The sequence below is a fragment of the Lissotriton helveticus genome, chromosome 7 (assembly GCF_964261635.1).
Source record: "Lissotriton helveticus chromosome 7, aLisHel1.1, whole genome shotgun sequence".
In the NCBI taxonomy this organism is placed as follows: domain Eukaryota; kingdom Metazoa; phylum Chordata; class Amphibia; order Caudata; family Salamandridae; genus Lissotriton; species Lissotriton helveticus.
Window position 1 is genome coordinate 741,950,350 of NC_136068.1, and position 22,088 is coordinate 741,972,437.

Genomic DNA, 22,088 nt, shown 5'->3' on the forward strand with positions numbered 1-22,088 from the left:
TTCGGAATAATCCTCAGAACAAATGCCTTATAGACCCTAGGCAACCAAAAATCAAATGTCCTCCAATGATACAAGCATGAATAGTTAATACACCATCAACTCTATACTCGTTGTTCAATCATAAATCTTTCTTGAGATTCCTGGTAGATAAAATTGCATCTTTCAATCATGCAAAACTAAATTTACCTACAAATTAGATAAGTGTCACTCACTAGAACTGGAGATCATAAAACCTAAATGAAGGAAATGCAAAATAGTCTGGAAGAAATTCACTCTTTAAGTTATTTAAAAAAGAAATCAGACATGCAATAAAAATATGTATGCCACTTTCTCACCCAACAAAATCTTTTTACACCCGGAAAATCAAGAGACAGGCAACACCAGAAAGAACATATTTAAGATCCTTTAATATATTGCAATTACTGCTCCCTGCCTAACTATGTATTTTCACTGGTGATAAACCTGCAACATTATTTGTACAGGAAATAGAGCTTTCACCAGGCCATTTACTTCTTTTAAACCCCATTTTATTGCATTTTCAGCTTTACATTAACATAAAGGTGATACACGAATAAGTATCATGCAAGGGACATTTACTTTTTTTTGTTCAGAAAAAGCAAACAACAGAGGATGCATGGCCAGTGCTGTACAGATCTGGACGCCTTAGTGGGGCGCTCCTGTGCCTACCACCAAAAGTGCCCCATAATACACATTACATTGTAATCTAATCCCACTTAGGTAACATATGGTAACATGCAATAGCAGTCATTCAACGCTCAAATGGCATGGACAGAGATCATGGGCTTCTCCTAGAGGTGAGGAACAGCATGAGCAGGCAAAATACAGGACAACGAAGCGGAGTGGCCATCTTATGTCCACAGACACCCTGAGAGTCCTACAGAGCAGCACCCTCACATGAGGAAGAGGACTGCCATAATTGCAGCACAGGCCAGGTGAAGTTTGGGCAGTGTGCTGGCCCAGTGAACACCACAGAAAGAAACATTCTGCTAATGGACTCAGGCCAAGGAATGATAAGGGTATACGTCGTAAATGATAAGCTGTACAAAATGATGTATCAATTAAATTTATCAGCACCCAGACCGGCATAACACTCACCACAAAAATCCACCTACCTAAGGTACATTGATATTGAGGAAAGGTTTCCAGGCCATCAGCATAAAACTAAACTTACAATCGCTTATATAAGACGTAAAGATTGCAGTATTCTCAAAACTGGGAGACTGGCAGGAAAACTGAACGGACCACACAACAGACTAGAATGGGAAATATTGTGGCTATAAAAAAAAGTAAATGTTGTGCCTTACAGGTCAAAGATAAGTGTTTCTCTCCTGCTAAAGAAGAGAGGTGCATTTGCAGGGAGGTGGGGAATGGGCAGAGGGCTAGTAAGGGGGTTATAGGATACAGGAAAGGGTAGTGTTAAGGGGCAGTAAGGGTACTGTAGGGTTCAGAAATGAGTAGCGTTAAGGGGTAGTTAGTGCCTTTTAGGGTTCAGGGATGGGTAGCATTAAAAGGATAGTAGGGGGGTTTTAGGGCTTAGGGAAGGATAGCACTAAGAAGTACTAAGGGATTTTTAGGGATTTAGGGAAAGGTGCCGGTACCAGAATTGAGGGGATTTTAGGTTCAGGAAAGGGTAGAATTAAGGGATAGTAATGTTGACAAGAATCCTGTGCACAAGTTAAGCGAGGTGTATACATGTATCGTGCTTAATCAAAAAGTACACAATAGGTAGTAAAGGAAACAAAGTGGACACAATAGAAAGTCTTTTTGTTCTTCAAAGGATTGTATTTGACCTTTCTTTGTTGAAAGGTAACTTCAAAAGCAAATGACCAGCCGACACGTGTTTCGTCAAGCGGGCAAGGAGCCCGTGACTCTTCAGGGCTGTAAGCACAAATGGGGTAACGGTCCGTAAAGCCGGTGATATTTCCAACCCAGCAGTTAAAGTTTTTTTAAATGTGCAATTTTAAGTGAAAAAATATTTTAAGTACTAACGATTTTTATGATGAATTCTACCCAACGGATAAATTAATAATACTGCACTTGAAAGCATTTTTCTAAACATTTAAAAGTGTGTTTATTAACGTGTATAAGTTAAGCCACATTTTTCGTGAAGCACCATTTTTTTTTTTTAAATCAATGCCCCCCGCGTGTCATATCGCCTACGGTTTCTGCAGTCTCTGCTAAGCACAAGGTACGGTGATGTAATTGGTTCGTTTCATTCAAGTACAATGTACTGTGAATGAAACTTTCTTCGTGTGCTGTATGTAAGAATTTGAAGGTCTTCCGCTGTAGCATCCTAATTACGAGCCTGGTAGAAAAGCGGGTGTATGGGCGTTGTTTGACTAATGTATCAATTTGATTCCAAAACTTTATTCGATTAAAAAAATAATCATAAAAGCACATAAAAAAGATTTATAACAATTGCAATACTTAAAATTATATTCTGGTACAGTTATCAAGGAGAAGGAAAGACGTTGAGGGAAATCAATGCTTATCCATGTAACAGTAAACAACAAATGTATGTTAAAAAACCATGCTTTTCCTTGCGGCCATTGATTTCAGAATGTAGGTGGCCGTAAAAAAACATATATCTGGCTCTTCTAAAGAGAACAACAGGCTCATAGCAGATTTTATAGTTGTTACTGCATTTTTTTAAACAGTGGTTTAAAATAAGTAATGCGGTAATACAGGTATAAATCACAGATAAATAAAAAGTGCGTAGTGCTCTGTTTCGTGACCCCATCGCAGGGGCATGGGGCAGAAGGATTTTTTTTATACAGGGGAACGCCACCAAATGGTGTACGATTCCCAGTCTTAACCTAGTGAGAACAAACTGATGGGATGGTCTAGTGACTACCGTTAAATATTTTTGATATCCAGTAGTAACTACATTAGAGTAATAGTACTGGGGGATTGTTAACTGAATGTTAGCATCTCTACGTACTTGAGCTTTCTTCCCCAGATAAATATGCTTGATCTCTTTCTTGGGAATATTGATTACGCTTTCTGGGTTAGCCATAATATTCACGCTAAACATATCCCTAAAGGTTGTTGCCACATACTTAATCCATGAAATCAATGAGCTTTTATCCATGCAAAGGCAGTCACTGATGATACTTCTAGTAAAACCAGTTTCTTCCTTCAACCATATCGCTCCATACCATCAGGGTCTTAGCCCAATTAAATCCGTCAGATAATCCAACCCCACTTCGTGGTGTACTATCTCAGTAGAGGCTGACATAGGTAAGCAAAGTAGTTTTTAAAAAAAACTATTTTCTTCAACTTGCAAATCCCCATGGTGGCAATACCCCCAGACACCATATCCATAAAGTGTGACTGAGACTAATGTATCATAATGGCATGCATCTCCAAAGACCAAGAGAGTAGAAGGTGGGTTAGTTCTAATGTAAATTATAATGATATTTAATGTTCTGATTTGTTGGAAATGTGTTATTACTAGACATACCACTGTAAGTTTGCAGTTTTTACTCATTACATTTGTTAGAAATGTGTGTACAAACCCTTGGTTTTGGGGGTGAGCCAGAGTCTTTTCTTTTTTCTCTAGCCATTTTGTGGGTTTCTCTTGTGATACGGACTATTATAACTTAGAGGCTCTGTGGATTCTCTCATGATCTTAACTTAACATTCTTCGATTTCTAATACTTATTGCCTTCATGGAATTTAACGATTATCCTTGATTATTGAGTGTATGTAATAACTTGTTTAACTTTCCTTCAATCTCGAACTTAGTTGTTGCGTGCACCCAGTTAATTAATTTGTAGTCTGCTATTAATGTTGGGCTGAATGCTGAAGAGGGTGGTGACTCTTATCCCAAGATCAATGGGGTGAATATCGGAGTTGAATATTGGCGCTCGGCTCCCACTCAATTATACATGTTAGTGCCATTTTCAGAATTAATGTAAAATTCATAAGGAAGTCAATCAGTAGACACCAATAAAAAGTCAGGTAAAACATGTTTTTAGAGCACCACCAGTAATACATAAATGCAATACGACAAGTTAGCGCAAGTTGCATAGTTCATGAAAATACAAATTCTACATCACTACAGAATGACACAGGTGCCATTTAGTCTTACCAGTTTAAAAGGACGAGTGCCACTAAACAAATATATATTTTAAGGGTGCTACAGTGCTTTCTTGGAGGTGGTCCTCCAAAAAATTATATAAGTTGAAAAAAAGAAATGCAGGGATTTGTGGGGCAACGAAGGAGTGGTGAGAGCAGGGGGGGGGGGGAAGCAACGGGCAGATCAACCCGCCACTGGGTGATGGAGAAAGGTTTCGTGCGTAAAGAGACTTGCTTGTATTCAGCCCTCTCGAAATAACATATAATGTACTAATCAATATGTTTCGTCTTACTAATAATTGCACTACACAACATTTTTAGTATCTAGGGGAAGCTTGCCTATGTGCTTTTACTAACAGTAACCTGAATGTATTAAAATGGCCGCCGAAAACGCGGGAACTCTTCTTCGCACGTGTCTGCCACACTCACAAGGTGTGACGTCTTTCCCTTTGGTGGGAAATCTTTGCAGCTGCGCACTAGAATTGAGATGGCTGCTTCATGTTTTACATATCAAAGCACCTGCTGCTGTTTTAACTAAACCGTGTTCGTTCTGCTTAACTATTAATGCTATAGTTAAAATAAAGTAATGGGAATAGGGTAGAGATAAATGGTGTACAGTGCATTCATTTATTTCTTTGATCTAAATTGTTTCTCTTTGACTTTGCTGCTAGCTCGTATTTGGGCCTGAATAATAGATTGTAACGCCATATTGAAACCCACATTGCGCATGTGCCAGAATTTCGAGAGTCCGCAAGCAGTGGCATTGAATCCATGCCAGTGACAGTCTTGCCTGCGATGCGCCTGGGAATCTAACCCCGTGAACTCTCCAGAGGAAGAGAAAAACATAAAATGTTATAATTTGTATATTTTTTGCTACAGTAATGCTGGGTGGAATAAAATCATGGGAAAGTAGAATATGGGTGGGAACGAGATCAATATTAATGAATGAAAATGATCTCATACTAGTATGGTGTGATGACCACTCCTCGCCTTTTGACCAATCAAACAAAGGGAATACACACATTTGCAACACTGGGGGGTGGTACATTGCCCTGGAAAATTGTATAACTAAGGTAGGCTTAGCTAGTTAGATTATCCGACTTGTCCGAATAGCTTACCTGTCACTGACCCAACGCATGCTATAGGAGATTGAGAGCAGAGGTGATGGCAGAGCACTCTGTCAGAAGAATCTGGAATTGGTAAGGGAGAAGAATCGATAACCCAATCGGGGTCCGACTGATAGCCGCAGAGAGGGGTGTGATGCTGGCATTGCACTTAGCTGAGGGTATCTGTCCTGACCTGCATCTGTCTTGTCCTGATCTGCATTGGTCCGCACCTGTCTTGTCCTGATCTACATCTAATCTGTCCTGTCCTGTTGGCACCTGAATAATCAGGAGTCCTGTTTTATCCCAGACCGTGGCCAGGGTTGGTCTTCACACCATTCTAGGTAAATATAAATATAAATCAGTGTGGGTATGTCATTGTATTGTTTCCCTTTCTCACCCTTTCCAGTTATCAATTTCTAATAGAAATCTCGTAATATTTCTATAGTTCCTCACTTTGATTATTATATTCTTGCTTGAAAACTCTCTTATTAAGCTTTTATGGACTAGTGCAAATAAGAATTTACGTAAAATTTTAAAACGTTCTCGAGACTGAGGTTATTTTATGAAGGCAAATGTTATTTTTCTACCTATTATTCTAACACTCTTGATCCCTTAGGACTTAAATACAGGTGACAAGGATTGGTAAGTCAAATGTGTATAGGTACAAGTCCTAAAGTAAAATAAAATCCTGATTGGCAAATGTTAAAGATTACCGGTACAAAGTGTGTATGTTATGGGCCCACGTGAGTATGGTAATTGAGCTGGTAACTCCGCGCGCCATCAGTATTTCTTTGGTAGCAGAGTAGTGGTTAGGGATTAGTTAGGATAGGTAGTTAGTTGTGTATTGATTATTGATTTTGTATTGATTTCATGAATTAACCAAAACCCGTAAGTGTTGTCAGGAAGCCCCGGGGATATGGAATACCGGGTGGTAAATGAAAGCCACACTGCAGTGAGGTCACTTGCTTAGATGAATAAGTGCCTAAAGTTAGGTAGAACTTGAAGCACTAATTAGGGATTTCTGTATAACTGTATGAATAAATGATAGTAAAGGAGTTCGTTGGTGAAACTTTGGCCTTATATCACCTAGAAAAGGTAAGCCTGAAGGAGTAACAGGTTCTTTGATGCTTGAGTGAAGAGTAAGCGGAAGAGATTTACTCGTAGTGAGTGAAGGGTAAGCGTGAAGGGATTTACTCGCAGTAAAAGAAAATTGTCTGTCCTTTTGAATTTAGTCAATCAAGCACAGTGGCGAATGTTTTTTACGTTGTTAATTAATGAATTTTGCATTTACAAGTGAAAAGAAATAAGTTTTCGTATTACCTTGTAAAGGAGGGAGTCAGTCGCGGTCCTGCGCCGACGTCACAGAGAGCCGCGCTGGTATTGGTTGAGACAGCGGGTGTGTAGCTGAGGTAATAATTGCAAAGGAGGGGTGAGTGCAGGAGCGTGAGAACTCGTCTCACGGGAACAGCCGCGCAACTATTGCTTGAATTTATTTGAATTCTAATCGTTGATTCGTTATTGAAAATAAGAAACTCGCTGATATTGGAAAGGCATTTTAGTAAACAATTGAGCATAGCTGCATATTAAATTTATCGGCACAAGTTATATGTGGCATTTAGATCCAGCATTTATAGGAAATCGACCTGATACAAAATATCTAGGTTTTGCTAAAGAACAACAGATTAGAGGAAGACCTTATATCGTACGGAGAAAAGAGAAAAATTTAGTTTTTCAAGAAAATAAAGAATTATTTTAAAAAGGATAAAGTCATTAAAACCAGAGAAGGGATTATCATTCCACCACCAAATACGCCCGCATCATACATGATGGTAGAAAGGAGCTACCACACCTGAGTGTGGTTAGAAAACTGGATGGAGTACACTAAGGAAGACGATATTTTGGCATTTCCAGAAAATGGTACCTTTAATGGCAGGATTTTGTACAATTTAAGAACACGCATGAATGAATTAGATCCCAGACCTAGATGAACACAGTATGAAGCATTAGAGGAATGGGAAACAGAAGCTTTTAAGAGAGACAGACCCAGAAGAGACAGAAATTGGAGTAAATTCTATCCCGGATTCCCAAGAGAGACAAGAGATAAACAAATGAAGAAATGGAGACAGTCTATGTTAGTAGAGGGATTATATACTGTATTGACCCTCGAAGAACCATCAGAAAGCAAAAGCGCAGAAAAGACGAAAAATGTAATGACTAGTGGTGACTCAGAAGATGATTATTTAGAGGATTTGTTAATGAAAAATCTGCCAACCTACCATGAAGAGACAGTTAGAGTTAACCCTAGTGCCCCGTTCTTAAAACCACCCTTGATTCCGCAAGTTTTACATGAAACCTCAATAGAAAAAGTATTACAGGAAAGGGAAAGAGAAGCAATAAATAAACAGAGAAGTGAATTAATTCAGAAAATCAACCAGTTGAATACATGTCCTGAAGCCCTAACGATACCGGCCCTGCAAGCCCTCCGTGGCGGTCCGCGGACCTTGCAGACCTCGTACCCGTGTTTAAAAAAACAAAACATTTAAAGAGTGTCTGCAAACACTGTGCGTGACTCTGAGAGACTCTGTTGCTCTGTGGGGGCCCGGCATTCCAGAGATAATCAGAGTGGAGCTGCAGGGGCCTAAGAGGTGAAATACAAAAGTTTCATTAACATACAAATGGTCTTTTAAAGACCTGTGAAGTGCTCGGGTGCGGCTGTGTGTGTCCGGGAAGCTGTCTCATCCCGGGCACACACAGGCAGGGTGAGATTTCAGAGGGAGTTAGAGGGAGGGAGACAGAGGGAGGGAAAGAGAGGGAGTCAGAGGCAGACAGAGGGAGAGAGAGGGAGGGAGGGAGACAGAGGGAGAGGGAGGGAAAGGGAGGGAGACGGAGGCAGACAGTTTGAGAGGGAAAGGGAGGGAGACAGAGGGAGAGGGTGAGGGAGGGAGGGAATGGGTAAGAGAGGGAGACAGAGAAAATGAGACAGAAAGGGAGAGGGTGGGAGACAGAGGGAGGAATACAGAGGGTGACAGAGGGAGGGAGAGAGACAGAGGGAGGGAGAGAAAGAGAGGGAGGGAGACAGAGGGAGGAAGACAGACAGAGGGAGGACGGAGACAGAGGGAGGAGGGAGATAGAGGGAGGGAGAGGGTGACAGAGGGAGTGAGACATACCGATGAAGACAGAGGGAAAGGGAGGGAGACAGAGGGAAAGGGAGGGAGACAGAGAGAGGGAGACAGAGGGAGACAGAAAGAGGGAGACAGACAGAGAGAGGGAGACAGAGAGAGGGAGGAGGGAAGCAGAGAGAGGAGGGAGGCAGAGGGAGGAGGGAGACAGAGAGGGAGACGGAGAGAGGGAGACAGAGAGAGGGAGACAGACAGAGGGAGGGAGACAGACAGAGGGAGGGAGACAGACAAAGGGAGGGAGACAGACAGAGGGAGGGAGACAGACAGAGGGAGACAGAGAGAGGAAGACAGACAGAGGAAGGGAGACAGACAGAGGGAGGGAGACAGACAGAGGGAGGGAGGGTGACAGAGGGAGGAGGGTGACAGAGGGAGGAGGGCAACAGAGGGAGGAGGGAGGGAGACAGAGGGAGGGAGACTGCGTGAGGGAGGCTGAGTGAGGGAGAGGGAAGGAGAAAGAGGAAGACAGGGAGGGAGAGGGAAGGAGAGAGAGGGAGACAGAGAGAGAGAGGGAGACAGAGAGAGAGAGAGCGGGAGACAGAGAGATAGAGGGAGTGAGACAGAGGGAGACAGGGAGAGAGGGAGTGAGACAGTGAGACAGTGAGAGTGAGTGAGATAGAGGGAGAGAGGGAGGGAGATAGAGGGAGAGATAGAGAGAGGAAGGGAGACAGGGAGAGAGAGATAGAAAGAGAAAGAGAGAGAGAGATGTGTGTATACCAGGTCTGGTGGCTCAGTGAACGAAGGCGTCCGCTGCAGGGACCTATGTTCAACCTCATAGTCAAAGTTTTTTTTTGTTGCTCTAACCCCACCCCCTCCCACACTGACCCCGCCCCCACCTTCAGACACAAACCGCACTGTAAATTTGGCCCCCGAGAGAAGGTTTGTTAGTACCCATGCCTTATATGTAAACAAACAACCCTATCCCAAAACTCCTGTTCTGACTACACCTGTAGTACAACCTAGAAAGGAACCTTTAATAATTGATGGCAAGGCAAGTGAGTGCGAGTCAGTAATTTCCCTGATGGATTTACCTATAAGGGAACATGTGGGTGGGTCGATCAGGACAAGCACTTCCGGAAACGCTAGAGAAGTACAGATGGAAACATCTACAGGAACGAGAAGTGCCACGGTAGTAACCCCAGAAGAAATAGAGAGATGGTCTCGAGAAGTAGAAAAGCCAAAGTCACAGCCAAAAGTATTAGACATTTTAAAATTAATAGTCGAATTAGAAGAAATGATTGCTGGAAATGTGAGATTGGAAAGGTTAAATACATTAAGTGATGAAGAGTTGCTATTTATATGCAGAAGCATCATTCGAAATACAAAAACATTTCAAGAGAAATTAATGAATTTGGCCTCTGACATGGGATTTGACATAGGTAAATCTAAAGTATTGCAGAAGCCTTACCGAGCAGAATTTTCTGACAATGATTTAGAAAATATGAATGTGTCAGGACGAAAATTGCAAATAAAAGAATTGTTGTCGTTGGCACAAAAATGGGGTGATTTAGACAGATGGAAAGCTAGATGGACAGAGAAAAAGGAGTAAGCTCAGTCGAATAGCACTACATCTGAATATTTACTGAAAGAACCAGAAAAGGTAGAAAGATTGTGTCCCATGAGAGAAGTGCCAGGAGCAGGTTATGTACATGTCCGATGGCCAGACAGGATATTTTGTCATTTACAAACGATTTCCCAAAACTTCGAGAGAAACCTGTTGAATGGTACAGGCAAGTCGACAAGTTTGTAAAGGTCTTGAAAGTATTTTTAAAAGATTTAGATGGTTTATTTGACATTGTTGTTCCTGCAGATTTGTGGAAAGAATGTAAAATTACAGTAGATTGGCCCAATGATGAGTACCCTAGAGACCCAAAGACAGGAGCCCCGTCAGATGATGTCATGAAAAAGTACCATCAAGTAATAACTTATTTGAAAGGCAAGGTACCTCCAAAAGAGACAGATTGGACACAAATAGATAGAACAACCCAAAATAAAGATGAGATAAGAGAAGTCTTGTCCACATAAAGACAGCCTAGACCGGGGGCTTCCTGTACAGGACCCTTACAATGAATTTCACCAGTACATCTCTAAGGGAACAACTATCCCTATGCTGTGCTCACTTAGGCAGGAACCTACTTGACAGGGAGGCAGACAGGCAAAGAGGAAAGATCAGGTACTACTGATCACTGGAGTCCAGAGAGGATAGCAAAGAGACAATGAGTGATGTTAAAGGCGAGGCAATACATGCGGATAGGGGACCCAATGGGGTGTTGGGGAGGTTCACGACAGAGGACAGAACAGAAATTTAAGGGGAAGACAGACAGAATGTGAACAGGGGCACAACTATACCCAAACTTGGGCATGGGGTACTAAAACTTTGAACTGTGACAGCAGTACCATTTTCAGACCCACCAGTGGAAATTAATTACCGGGGCTCCTTTCATTTTTGTGGTATACTGTATTATAAGTTAAGGGGTGTCCTGAAGTAGTTTTAACAGAATTGATGGCAAATCCTGTATTTCAATACATATTGCACTAGCAATTCGTCTGGAAAATGGCCGCCAAGATGGAAGCACAAAGAGGAAACTCCCGGGTAGGGGATCACTAATCTAAGAATATCCCTGACTTACCCCTCCATCTACCCGTGTGCCATACCTCTTTGCCTCCAGAAAAATACAGGAATTAATTTGGAGAAAACTGGATCTACTTATGTGTAGTTTTGATTGCTTTTTCACTGACTTGGAGTTGCTTATCTGTTCTGTCCAGCCCGATGACTGCCGGGGCTAAGAGTCTTGGCGCCATTCTGCATTCTTTGTTGGGATTGCCTATGTCCCCGCTGGGGTCCTCAAATCGCCTGCACCCTGTCTGGCAGCTGTTCCTGTGGCCTCTCTGATCACTTTCCCTGCCGGAGCTCAATGTCTCTGGTGCCCGTGGAGTCGTCTGGCGACAACGCGTAACATGGGCCGGCTAAGTGCTGACTTTCTGTTTGCTGTCCCCACCCACTCTCGATCGACCCAGTGACCGGAACTGGCTTTGTCCGGCTGTCCCTGACTCCGCGGAAGGCAGGGCCTGGCGAGCTCTATGCGGCTCTGCCCTGCGCTGGGAGCTGGTTCCATGCTGCTTCCCCCCAATTGAAGGGGCGTGGGATTCCCCTCCCGTGCTTGGCCCACCCAGTGCTTAGGAGTGAGTCCGTCCGGCTCACTGAGGTTATTGGTGGGAGCCCGGCTAGAGGATTGGGCCGGTCCTGCCTGTTGCCAGTCCCGCCTTACTCGCCTGCCATCTTCCTGACTTCCGCGATTGCCGCCCAGAGAGGGTGTTGCAATGCCTCTGAGGGATCATTATATTTCTGGGGCTGATCTTGCAGTGGAGGCGCGCTGCAAGAGAGGTGAAGCACTTCACTTCTCGGTCTACCGTCCATTCCTTCGCCATTCGAATCAATAATAAAGTCCACTTTTGCCTGAACTCAAGATGGCCACTGTGCCACACATTAATTAGCTTCCTCACAACCTGCCAGCGATAATTAATTTGAAAAGGGCAATGGCCCGGGCTCTTGCGGATCATATTTGTTTCTGGGGCTGGGCGTGCAGTCGAGGCCTTCTGCGGGTGAGGTGAGGCACTTCACTCCTCTGTCTACCGACCTTCCCATCACTATCTGACTCTCTTTTAAAGATCATTTTTACCTGACCTCAAGATGGCGGCTATGCCATTCAACAATTTAGCTTCCTCACAGCCTGCAAGCTGTAAATAGTTTGAGCAGGGCAATGGTCCTGGCTCTTGCTGATTGAGCTCTGTTGCCCACCCCCTAAGCAGTAATGGGGAGAGTGAACTTCCTCACAGCCTACCAGCGGCTTATTCAATGATAAGGGCTATGGTCCTGGCTCTTGCGGGTTGAGTATTGATGCCCCCTAAGCAGTACTGGGGAGAGAGAGCCATCTCACCTTATTTATCTGATGTTTTTTATCCCTTACTCATACATGCTAATGGCTTTGTTTTGATGCAGAAGGGCTCATGATATACCTTCTTAACTTCTGACTAACAATCGATGGGCATAGCTACGAATTTCTCAATTGAAGCCCACATGCATTTCAACCATGCCAACTGTATTGATCAATGTATAATGTCACACCTTCACAGACCCCTGTTCACCCTTCTAATCACAAAATCAATCAAAGGACTGTCCCTGGATAAATACACCAAGAATCCTAATTCCAGCATGGGGGGGGGAGGGGGGTATCATAACTTTATCCAAAACTCCCTCTAGGACCTACTGGTCGCTATGCTGTGGTGTATCCTAGTTCAAATATAATCAAATCAACTACCATAAAGACCCACCCATTAATTGAAAAAAATGTAGGAAGGAGAGAAAGCACCTCACGGTTGTAACACCAAGGGGGATGCTGACTGGTACTCGCCAGCAAGCCCGATTATCATCATAGGTTGCTTTCTTTCCAGAAAAGAAATGTGTGTGCTCTTATAAAGTAAACCTGAACCCAATGAAATCAAACAAAAATAGAAGAAACCTAATTGTGAATGTACTTCCTACGCATGCTATAAAAATGCACAACTTATGGACCCCGTGAGACAACACACAGATAATCCTCACCATTAAAAATTGGTAAAGCTTACTTGCTTATGATAACTTTAATTCAGTGCTGTAAGCTCTTCCAAATTAAAAATTGCTCTTATAGAGCCATAGTCAATCATTATTAGACAACATGTTTCATTGCTGTAACAAATTTCAAGCAACTTCTTCAGGGCTAGTGGGGTTCCAATTTAGAATTTCATGGGAGGTTCACATCAAACCTATGATGGTAGTAAAAGACAAAACAGGAGAAAGCGCCATCTGTAAAACACACTTCAACCCAGTGATACAATAAGTCTTCACTCAAGATATTAAAAATGCCCATACCATTTGGTTGCATCCAGACTGCATACCTGCAACCTTATAAAGCGAAAGCCACGCGTCAGCTGATCGCGTACCCGCTTAGTGACCGCCAAAGGGTCCTGTCACCTGTAGAAGTTAAAGAGACAGTGCAACTTCAGAGTTCGATGTTAACCCACATATCCCCCATGGGAGCCCTGCACTCTCTCTCCACATCACGCAATTTTGAATAGTGGTTAATCAATGGAATTGATACATTTTGCGTCATCGCGATGCATTTTACTGTGTCACAAAAGCTGCCGGTTTCACACTGTCGTAACCTAGATGCTCTATTTTAAACACATTGCCAACCAGCCTTCCAACCCATTTATTATTTATGCGGTAAATCGATTAGCCTGGCACACATGGCTTTTACCAAAAGCAAATAGCTCTAAAATGGTGCCACAATGCCCGCCAGTTAGTCTCACTCCCCGCTCCCGCTTACCGCTACCAAATTTCTGCGGCGTCCGAGATCATCCCGCCGCAGGTACACCAGGAGCGGATAGAAGTAGAGACTCCTACACGCCCCTGATCACCTGGAGAACGTGATTCACGCGGGTCGCGTCCTACGCGGGAGCCTTCTTGGAATGGGCAAAGGATTACAGTTCTCAATTCATTAGACCCCTGATATTTTAATAACCGGGTTGAAAAACAGAGTTAAAAAACGAAGTTAAAAAACGGGGACATTTCCACACCTTCAGGATCTTCATTATAACATTCTGCAATTCAAAAACAATCCCAATATATCAAGCTATTTTATTCCTTACTCAAGCATAGTGTTTTAATGACTCAAAGGGTTTCACCCAGGTTCCCAAATGTCGATAATAGAGAACCACCAGTCATTATCAGGAACTTTTTCTTTTTTATAAAAGGGGAAAAGACACATAGTCATGTTAATTTAACCCCTGGTATATCTATTTCCACAGGGCAGCCTATTTTCAGCACACATGAACGTGCTGTGCAGTACTCAACACCGCTGTAATGCATGGACCCAGATGGATCGTTCAGAAAACGTAATTCAAAAAAGGCATCTAAGTGCCCGAATACCTTCACAAGGCAGAGGGCGGCCCAGCTTGTTCTTAGAAAGAAGAACAGTTATGATCAAATGCATGTGGAGTATAGGCCAACAGAATTAAATCAAAAGCAAAAATGATAATTCTAACGTCTGGTGACCTTGTTCTATTCGATTAAATCGTTCAATCCCACTTTATCTGTATTTTCAGAAAATATCCATTTGGCCTCCTTTCTCGCCAAAATTGATTCAATGTTATGGGTGTTGCCCAAGACACTTTCAAGCACAGTCCACCTCAGATCCCTGGGGTCATACTGTTTTTCTTGAAAGTGCTGAACCAACCGGGTGGTTAGTTTTTTTGCTTTTAGGGTACTCAGATGTTCTTGTATCCGGATTTTGACTTTTCTTGAAGTTAAACCAATGTAATGCAAGCCACAGTTGCACGTCAATCTGTAAATAACATTATTGGTGTTGCAATTACTGAAGTTGTTCAAAAACCATTCACTCCCTCCCTCCAAAATCACACTTTTGGTAGCTTTCGTCAAGCCACACACTGTACATCCCCCACATGGGTAATGGCCTGAGGGAAGTTTAGAGCCGGAAGGTGTACTCAGTGTACATGTATGCACCAATTTGTCTTTAAGACTGGGAGCCCTCTTGATTCGTGGCGGTGGCATTTTGTTGGTTGCGGTGTCTAGAATAGACCAATGCTTTCTCACTGTTTGCCTCCATGACACCTTCCAATCAGGGTTCAGAAAAGGCTGTAGCACAGAAACTGCCATACTCAACATCTCCATAGATCCTTACACTAAGGAGATACATGCCTACTTATCCTACTTGACATATCAGCGGCTTTTGATCCCGTAAATCACCCAGCCTTACTGGAGTCACTGAAGATCTGCACTGGTATCAATGGCACAGTTTTAAAAAGGTTTACATCTTACTTACAACACCGATCGCAACAAATCAAAATCAACTCTTGCCTCTCAAAACACACACCTGTTACACTTGGTGTCCCCCAGGGCTCAATACTCTCCCCTTCCCTTTTCAATCTCTTCATGGAACCTCTCACTATCATCCCGAAGCAAGCAGGGATCAAGTATCACGTATATGCCAACGACACTCAACTCTATTACAAAATCAAATCACCCAGTGACATCCTACATCTCAACGCCATACTGAGCAAGATTCAATCTTGGTTGAACTCCAACCACCTAAAATAAAACCCCAACAAAACAGAAGTAATACTGTTTTCCCCCAAACGTAACCACCTACCAATTCAAGACTGTCTCAGTGACCTGAAGGCACTAAATAGTTCTCTCACTTTATCCAACTCGGTAAAATCCTTAGGCTTCACCCTGGACAAAACCTTGTCAATGAAGGATTGCATCAAAAATTCAGCCAAAGGTGCGCTTTAAACACTTAAACACCTCAAAAACATTAAACCCTTAATTTCCTCTAATGATTTCAATATGGTAGTACAATCTCTGGTCCTCTCCAGACTGGACTATGGGAATGCCATCCTCACAGGGCCCCCGAAAACTCACCTTGCCCCCCCTTAAATCAGTTCTAAACATGGCAGCCTGGATTATAACAGGTTTTAAGCGGTTTGAACACCTCACACCTGCCCTCAAGATCCTCAACTGACTTCCCATCGAAGGAAGATGTACTTATAAGACTGCCTGTATCACCCACAAAGCCCTTCACTCACATAACCCAGTCTATTTAGACAACAAACTCTCAAAAGCAGGAAGAACAAGAACTCTGAGAAGCTCCAACACACTTCTTGTTCCTCCCAAACTAAAAAGGAAATCAACCCAGGCTCGCTCTTTTTTGGAAATGCAACCAGCATATGGAACTCTCTCCCTAGAGATCTACGATGCAATCCCTCCTTCTTGTGCTTCAAAAGAGACCTGAAACTCCATCTCTTCCACAAATACTTGAACTTGAACACATGAGCAAACTGAACTCTGTTCAAATATTCTCTTTCTAAAAGCAGGCCCTCTGTGGCTGTCGGTTGTTTGTTTGCTTCTACTGTCTATTATGTCTTTCTCTCCCTCTCTGACCACATATGGTTACCACCCTCTTTGCCTAACTATTTTCCTTGTATATTTTTTGTGTGTACCAAATCTAATATGTCTTGCATCATATGCTCAGCGACTTGATTATTGTCTTGTCTTGCTCACGATTATGTAATGCGCACTAATACCTTCGGGTCTAGCTATCGCTAAATAAAGCCTATAAATAAACAAAAAAAATAGCAAACGCTTGCACCCAAAGAAGTGGCCTCCAAGGAACAAAGCAACAGCAGTACCCACAATGAAATAAACTAAGCCACACACTATAACCCTGCATAATATCGCCTTACAGTTTGCCGTACCGAAGTAAGGTAGTCCTCCCTGTGCAAAAACCACTAGGACATCAAACGCACAAAAGGTGATGGAAGAAATGCTTTAAATTTGTCTAACCACTTGCAATTGCTCGGAGTAGCACTCCAATCCATTTTTCCTTTGCCCACCATGTGACCTTAATTTGGACCAGGCCATATGCATATTAGTCTTGACCCTGCTCCTTTTTTAAACGGAACACAAGCAATCCAATACTAGTTTTGCCCTGATTGCAACTCATCAGTTTCATGTAGCTTGGCTCCAGTGGCACAGTGATCCCAAACACAAAAGTTGATGGGAGGAATGCTTGCAATTTGTCTAACTGCTGGCAATCGCTCAGGTAGCACTCCAATGCATCGTTTTTTTGCCCACCATGTCACCTCAGTTTGGACCCAACCATATGCTCCAATAGGCACAGTCCAGCCAAAACTGCAATGCCAAGTCTTTCCTGAATCGTAACACAAGCAACCAAAGACCGTTTTTACCCTGATTGGGGCTCATCAGTCAACAGTAGCTTCGTTTCAGAGAGCAGTGAGCAAGGGACCCATGTCTGGGGATACCATTGCTACTTAGGGTGGTAAATCAAACATTCAAAAGGTGATGGTAGGAATCTCGCAATTTACATACAGTGGCCAATAGATTACAACCGGCAGACAGATTACACAAATCCATCCAGAAAGTCGGTTCTATTGTGTTTGTAACCTTGTTCTCTGTTTTATTGTACTTTGCTGCTGTTGCTCACTTCTGTTTAGGTTGTTATTGTGGTCTTGTTTTGCGCCGCTCCTGCTGTTTTTCTCCCGCTCCTTTTCTCCTGCTTCCCGCCTCCTGCCAGCCCCTCGCACCTCCCAGGACTACTTAAGGAGGCGACAAAGCCTGTCCACACACTGGAGTGTGCTGAAACCGCGCCCCGAATCAGGAACCCTGGCTCTATTACCACCCGAAGCTACACCACCGCAGAGCTCCAAGACCTGGATCCAGGACTATGCAACAACTGCTATTGCACCTCTCCCTGATAGGACCTTTTTCCTGCTGGCACTGCCTCTTCGCTTAAACACCAAAGCACCAACATTCACAATGATCGTCACCATGCCTACCATGACCACCCCAGACCTTCTTCACTGCCACCTACTCAATGCACGATCTCTCTGCAAGCATGCCACCGAGATTTGGGACACCATCACCTCCCTCACCCCCTACGTCATCTTCACCGAGACCTGGCTCCACACTGCATCCGCGACCGACATTGCCTCAGCTACGTCCGACGGTTACAAGATTGCACACCGAGACCGCATCAACAAGCACGGAGGTGGAATCTCCGTTAGCAACAAAGAAACCATTCACTGCACCACCACCACAGATGATGTCACCTCGATCATGGAACACCTAAAGTTCCAACTCCGAACCGACAGCAAAACCACCATCAGACTGCCCCGCCTACAGACCTCCAGGACCTCGCCCAAGCTTCTGCAATGCCATGGACTTCAAAAACGACATCTTCCTTGGCGATCTCAAATTTTCACCTCGACAACCCCAACAAAACCAACCCCACCAACTTCCTTGAAAGCATGAGCATCATTGGCCTCACCCTATTTGTCACCAAGCCCACATACATCGCAGGACACACACTCGACCCCATCTTCACAGTCAGTGACAGAGTCAAGTACAGCCATGTCACCGAACTCACCTGGACAGACCACACAATCATCCACTTCACCATCTTTGGTTCACCGGGCACCGTGTCCAAGCCACCCAGCACTTCACACTTCAGCTGGAACAAGATCTCAGAGAGCCAGTTGACCAACGTCCTCAACACCAAAACCACCCTAGAACAGACTTTCAAGAACTTCACCGCCTGGATCACAGACTGCGTCGACAGAGCCACCCCTAGCAAACTGACCAAGCTAAAGAGGTCCCCAAGCAAGCCAGTTGGTATACGATGGAACTAAGAGTAAAAGTCACAAAACGCAACAGCAAATGTCTCAAAAAGTAACTGGCCCACCAACATAGAGCCCATGGTCCACACCACATTCAAGACAGCCCTCAGCTAATACCACCGGCTCCTGAAAATGACAACAAGAAGCGCCCTGGCTGACCAAATCGAAGCAAGCTCCAACCACAGTAATGAACTCTTCAACACTGTCAGAGAGTTCTCCAGTCCCCTAGCCACCGAAACCATCATCACCTCTTCCCAGGAACTCTGCGACACCCTGGCAGACTTCTTCCATGACAGGATCTCAACCATCTATGGAAACTTCGTATCCCAAGCCACCAACATTCTCGGCCATTCCGCCCTCACGAATGAGGAACACATCCCCATGCTCGCCACCTGGGACCAGCTCACCATGCAAGACACCACAGCCATCATAAACTCTGTCCACTCAGGAGAACCCAAAGGCCCCTGCCCCCACCACATCTTCAACCTCAGGAGTAAGACAATCAGCAGCGAGCTCACCGCCATCTTCAACACATCCATCACCACAGCCAACTTCCCTGAAGAATGGACAAGCAGAAGTCAATCCCTTACTCAAAAAACCATTTGCCAACCCCATCAAATTCAAGAAATACCACCCCATCTCTCTGCTGACCTTTCCCGCCAAAGTCCTCGAGAAGGCCATCAACCGCCTACTCACAGAACACCTGGAGAACAACAATCTTCTGGACACTTCCCAATCTGGATTCTGTACCAACCACAGCACCAAAACCACCCTGATTGCAGCCGCAGACATCAAACCCTCCATGACCAAGGAAAAACAGTGTCCCTGATCCTCCTCAACCTCTCAGCAGTGTTTAACGCAGTATCGCGCCACAATTGATCAAAAATGTGCAACATTGGAATCCAAAAGATGCCCTCAAGTGGATCGCCTCCTTCCTCATTTGAAGAACCCAGAGTATCCACTGTCCTCCATTCAACTCAGAACCCAAGAACACCATCTGCAGCATCCCTCAATGTTCATCCCTCAGCCCTACACTGTTCAACAACTACATGACTCCCCTGGCCAAAGTGGTCAGATCACATGGACTCAACATCATAACCTACGCTGACGATTCCATGCTCATCCTCTCGCTAACAGAAGACCCCTCCGACTCACTGACCACCTTCCGCAGGTGCATGACGAGCATAGCTGACTGGATGAGAGACAACTGCCTAAAACTCAACACAGAGGTTGCTAAGTACATGCATCTGGTGTGTCGTCATGCAAGACACATCTACTCTACTAAATCAGCATGAATTTAAGACGATGCGTTTTTCACTATTTGGTGGTGCTTGGTGCTTTACGTGCACATAGAGATCTATGAGATGCTTTTGAATTCTCTGAATTTTTAAATTCCATTCGATTGTTTAAGTTTGATCCAAAGTATTTTGACTGGCTTTCTATATTTACTTCATCAGCACTCTAATTTTTCCCCGCCTCCATTTTTTCCTGCATGACCATTATTGTACTGTGGCTTTAATTTTAATTTAATGGATTTCTCATTATTGACTGCTTTTCCAAGAGAGGGCTCTTCTTCTATTTTTTTATATGTAAAAAGATATTTTATCTGTGCAAATATCTGTTGCACTTGATAATTTATATTTATTGATAATTATTGTTTGGGATCTTTCCGCACCCGTAATACCAAATAGGGTAACAAGGAATTATGTTTATGTACAGAATGATGTATTGTTGTTGTTGTCTTTTGTGTATATATAATTTGCGTGTATATATTTGTTTGTATTGTCCTATTCAAAATATATATATAAAAATACTCTTGTGGACTACATTTGGGTGTTGGTCTCTAAATTAGAACAAGCAATTGGACATTAATGTAAGTCCTTGTGAGGGATGAATTTAAGTTTTCCCTTAACAATTATTTCTTTTTCTATCCATTCCACTACATAACCATTGTTTTCCCAGTAAAACTCAACACAGACAAGACAAGTGCTGATCTCCAGAACAACACCTCCCCGTGGAACGATGCCTGGTGGCCTTCAGAACCAGGACCCTCACCCACTCTCACCGACCGCGCCCACAACCTTAGCATCAACCTGGACAGCAAGCAAACCATGAAAAGACAGATGAACACAGTTTCATTTGCCTGCTGCCTCACCCTTCGCATGCTACACAAGATCTTCAAGTGGCTCCCCATCGACACCAGAAGGAGCGTCACAGCCGACTGGTCTATGACATAGCAGTTTACGTAGTAATCACCCGGCACCTCCTCAAGAGACTGCAAACAATTCAGAATTCAGCAGCCAGACTCATCCTAGACCTTCCTAAATGGACCCACATCACGTACCACCTCAAGAAGCTCCACTGGATCCGCAGCCAGAAAAGATGCTGTTAAATATGTTGATCCACACCTTCAAAACCCTCCCCAACCAAGGACTTGCTTACATCAACCACCAACTGATCTTCCCACTTCCCTCCAGACACCTGTGCTCCACCTCCCACTGTCTCGCCCACACTCCCACATACGCCGCAGCAACAGTGGAGGGCGCTCCATCTCTTTCTTCGCAGCAAAGACCTGGAACAACCTCCCACTTCATCTACCAACCTCACCCTCTCTGCATGAATTCAGAAAAAGTCTAAAGACCTGGCTGTTCAACTGGGACCCTCCCCCTCCTTAGCAGTACTCTCAAAATGTTAATACCCTCACAGGTGATTAGCTGCGCTATACAAATCCTGATTGATTGACACAAACAGTCTGAGTTTTCCAACTGTGATAATTCATAGAAGGATCCTGCACAACAGCAGATTGGGGCATCTTTTGTTCTGATTATTCCAACATCAACATTTAAGTGAGGTGTTGCAACTTTCCTGGATTTTTTTAACCCTAATTACAGAGATTGGAGTCTCCTTCGGAAATCGGGAGGCAATATCCGTTCCTTATTAAATTAGAGGTTCCTGTGTCTGGCAACATTTCAGGTCACAGTGGGCTAGCCATGGACATTGAAAAGGAGCTGCCTTCACCCAGCATGAATCCTGACTGAGGTCAACTACACTAAAGAGGACTGGTGCAACGTTACATGGTTGGTCTGTTTGGTGCACTGAAAGGGAATAGGACCTAGTTTTAGCCGGCGTGGTAGAGGTTCTTACCAGCCTGCCTCAACTTGCAGAGGAGTACAGGACATCAGTCAGGGCTATGATATTGACATTATACCCTCTCCTCAAGAATATTACTATACACAATTAATAAAAAGCCATAATAGTATTTTATATCTTAGGAAAGTATAAACATGTTTATTTACTAAAATACAGGATTAACATTGGATAGATTTTGGTTACAAACGACCCAAACCCGGAGTTACAGGTACCTGGAGCATCATTAATTCTGCCGAAGAGATGGACTTACTCCTCTTTCCATGTTTTTGGGGAATAGCATGTGGGAATCTGTGTTTCCATG

The 22,088-nt window shown here is 43.7% G+C and overlaps 1 protein-coding gene across 3 annotated transcripts in view; it reads right to left on the bottom strand.

The window, feature by feature from the left end:
• The window catches only part of LOC144769076 (E3 ubiquitin-protein ligase RNF14-like), a 506,892-nt gene that overhangs the window by 378,295 nt on the left and 106,509 nt on the right, over positions 1-22,088 (bottom strand). Inside the window, exon 8 of one of the 3 annotated variants that reach the window (XR_013598662.1) lies at positions 13,293-13,394. The exons of the other annotated variants lie outside the window; for them this stretch is intronic. The gene's annotated coding sequence lies outside the window, so the exon portion shown is untranslated. The remainder of the gene's footprint in view (positions 1-13,292; positions 13,395-22,088) is intronic. 3 annotated transcript variants of the gene reach the window in all.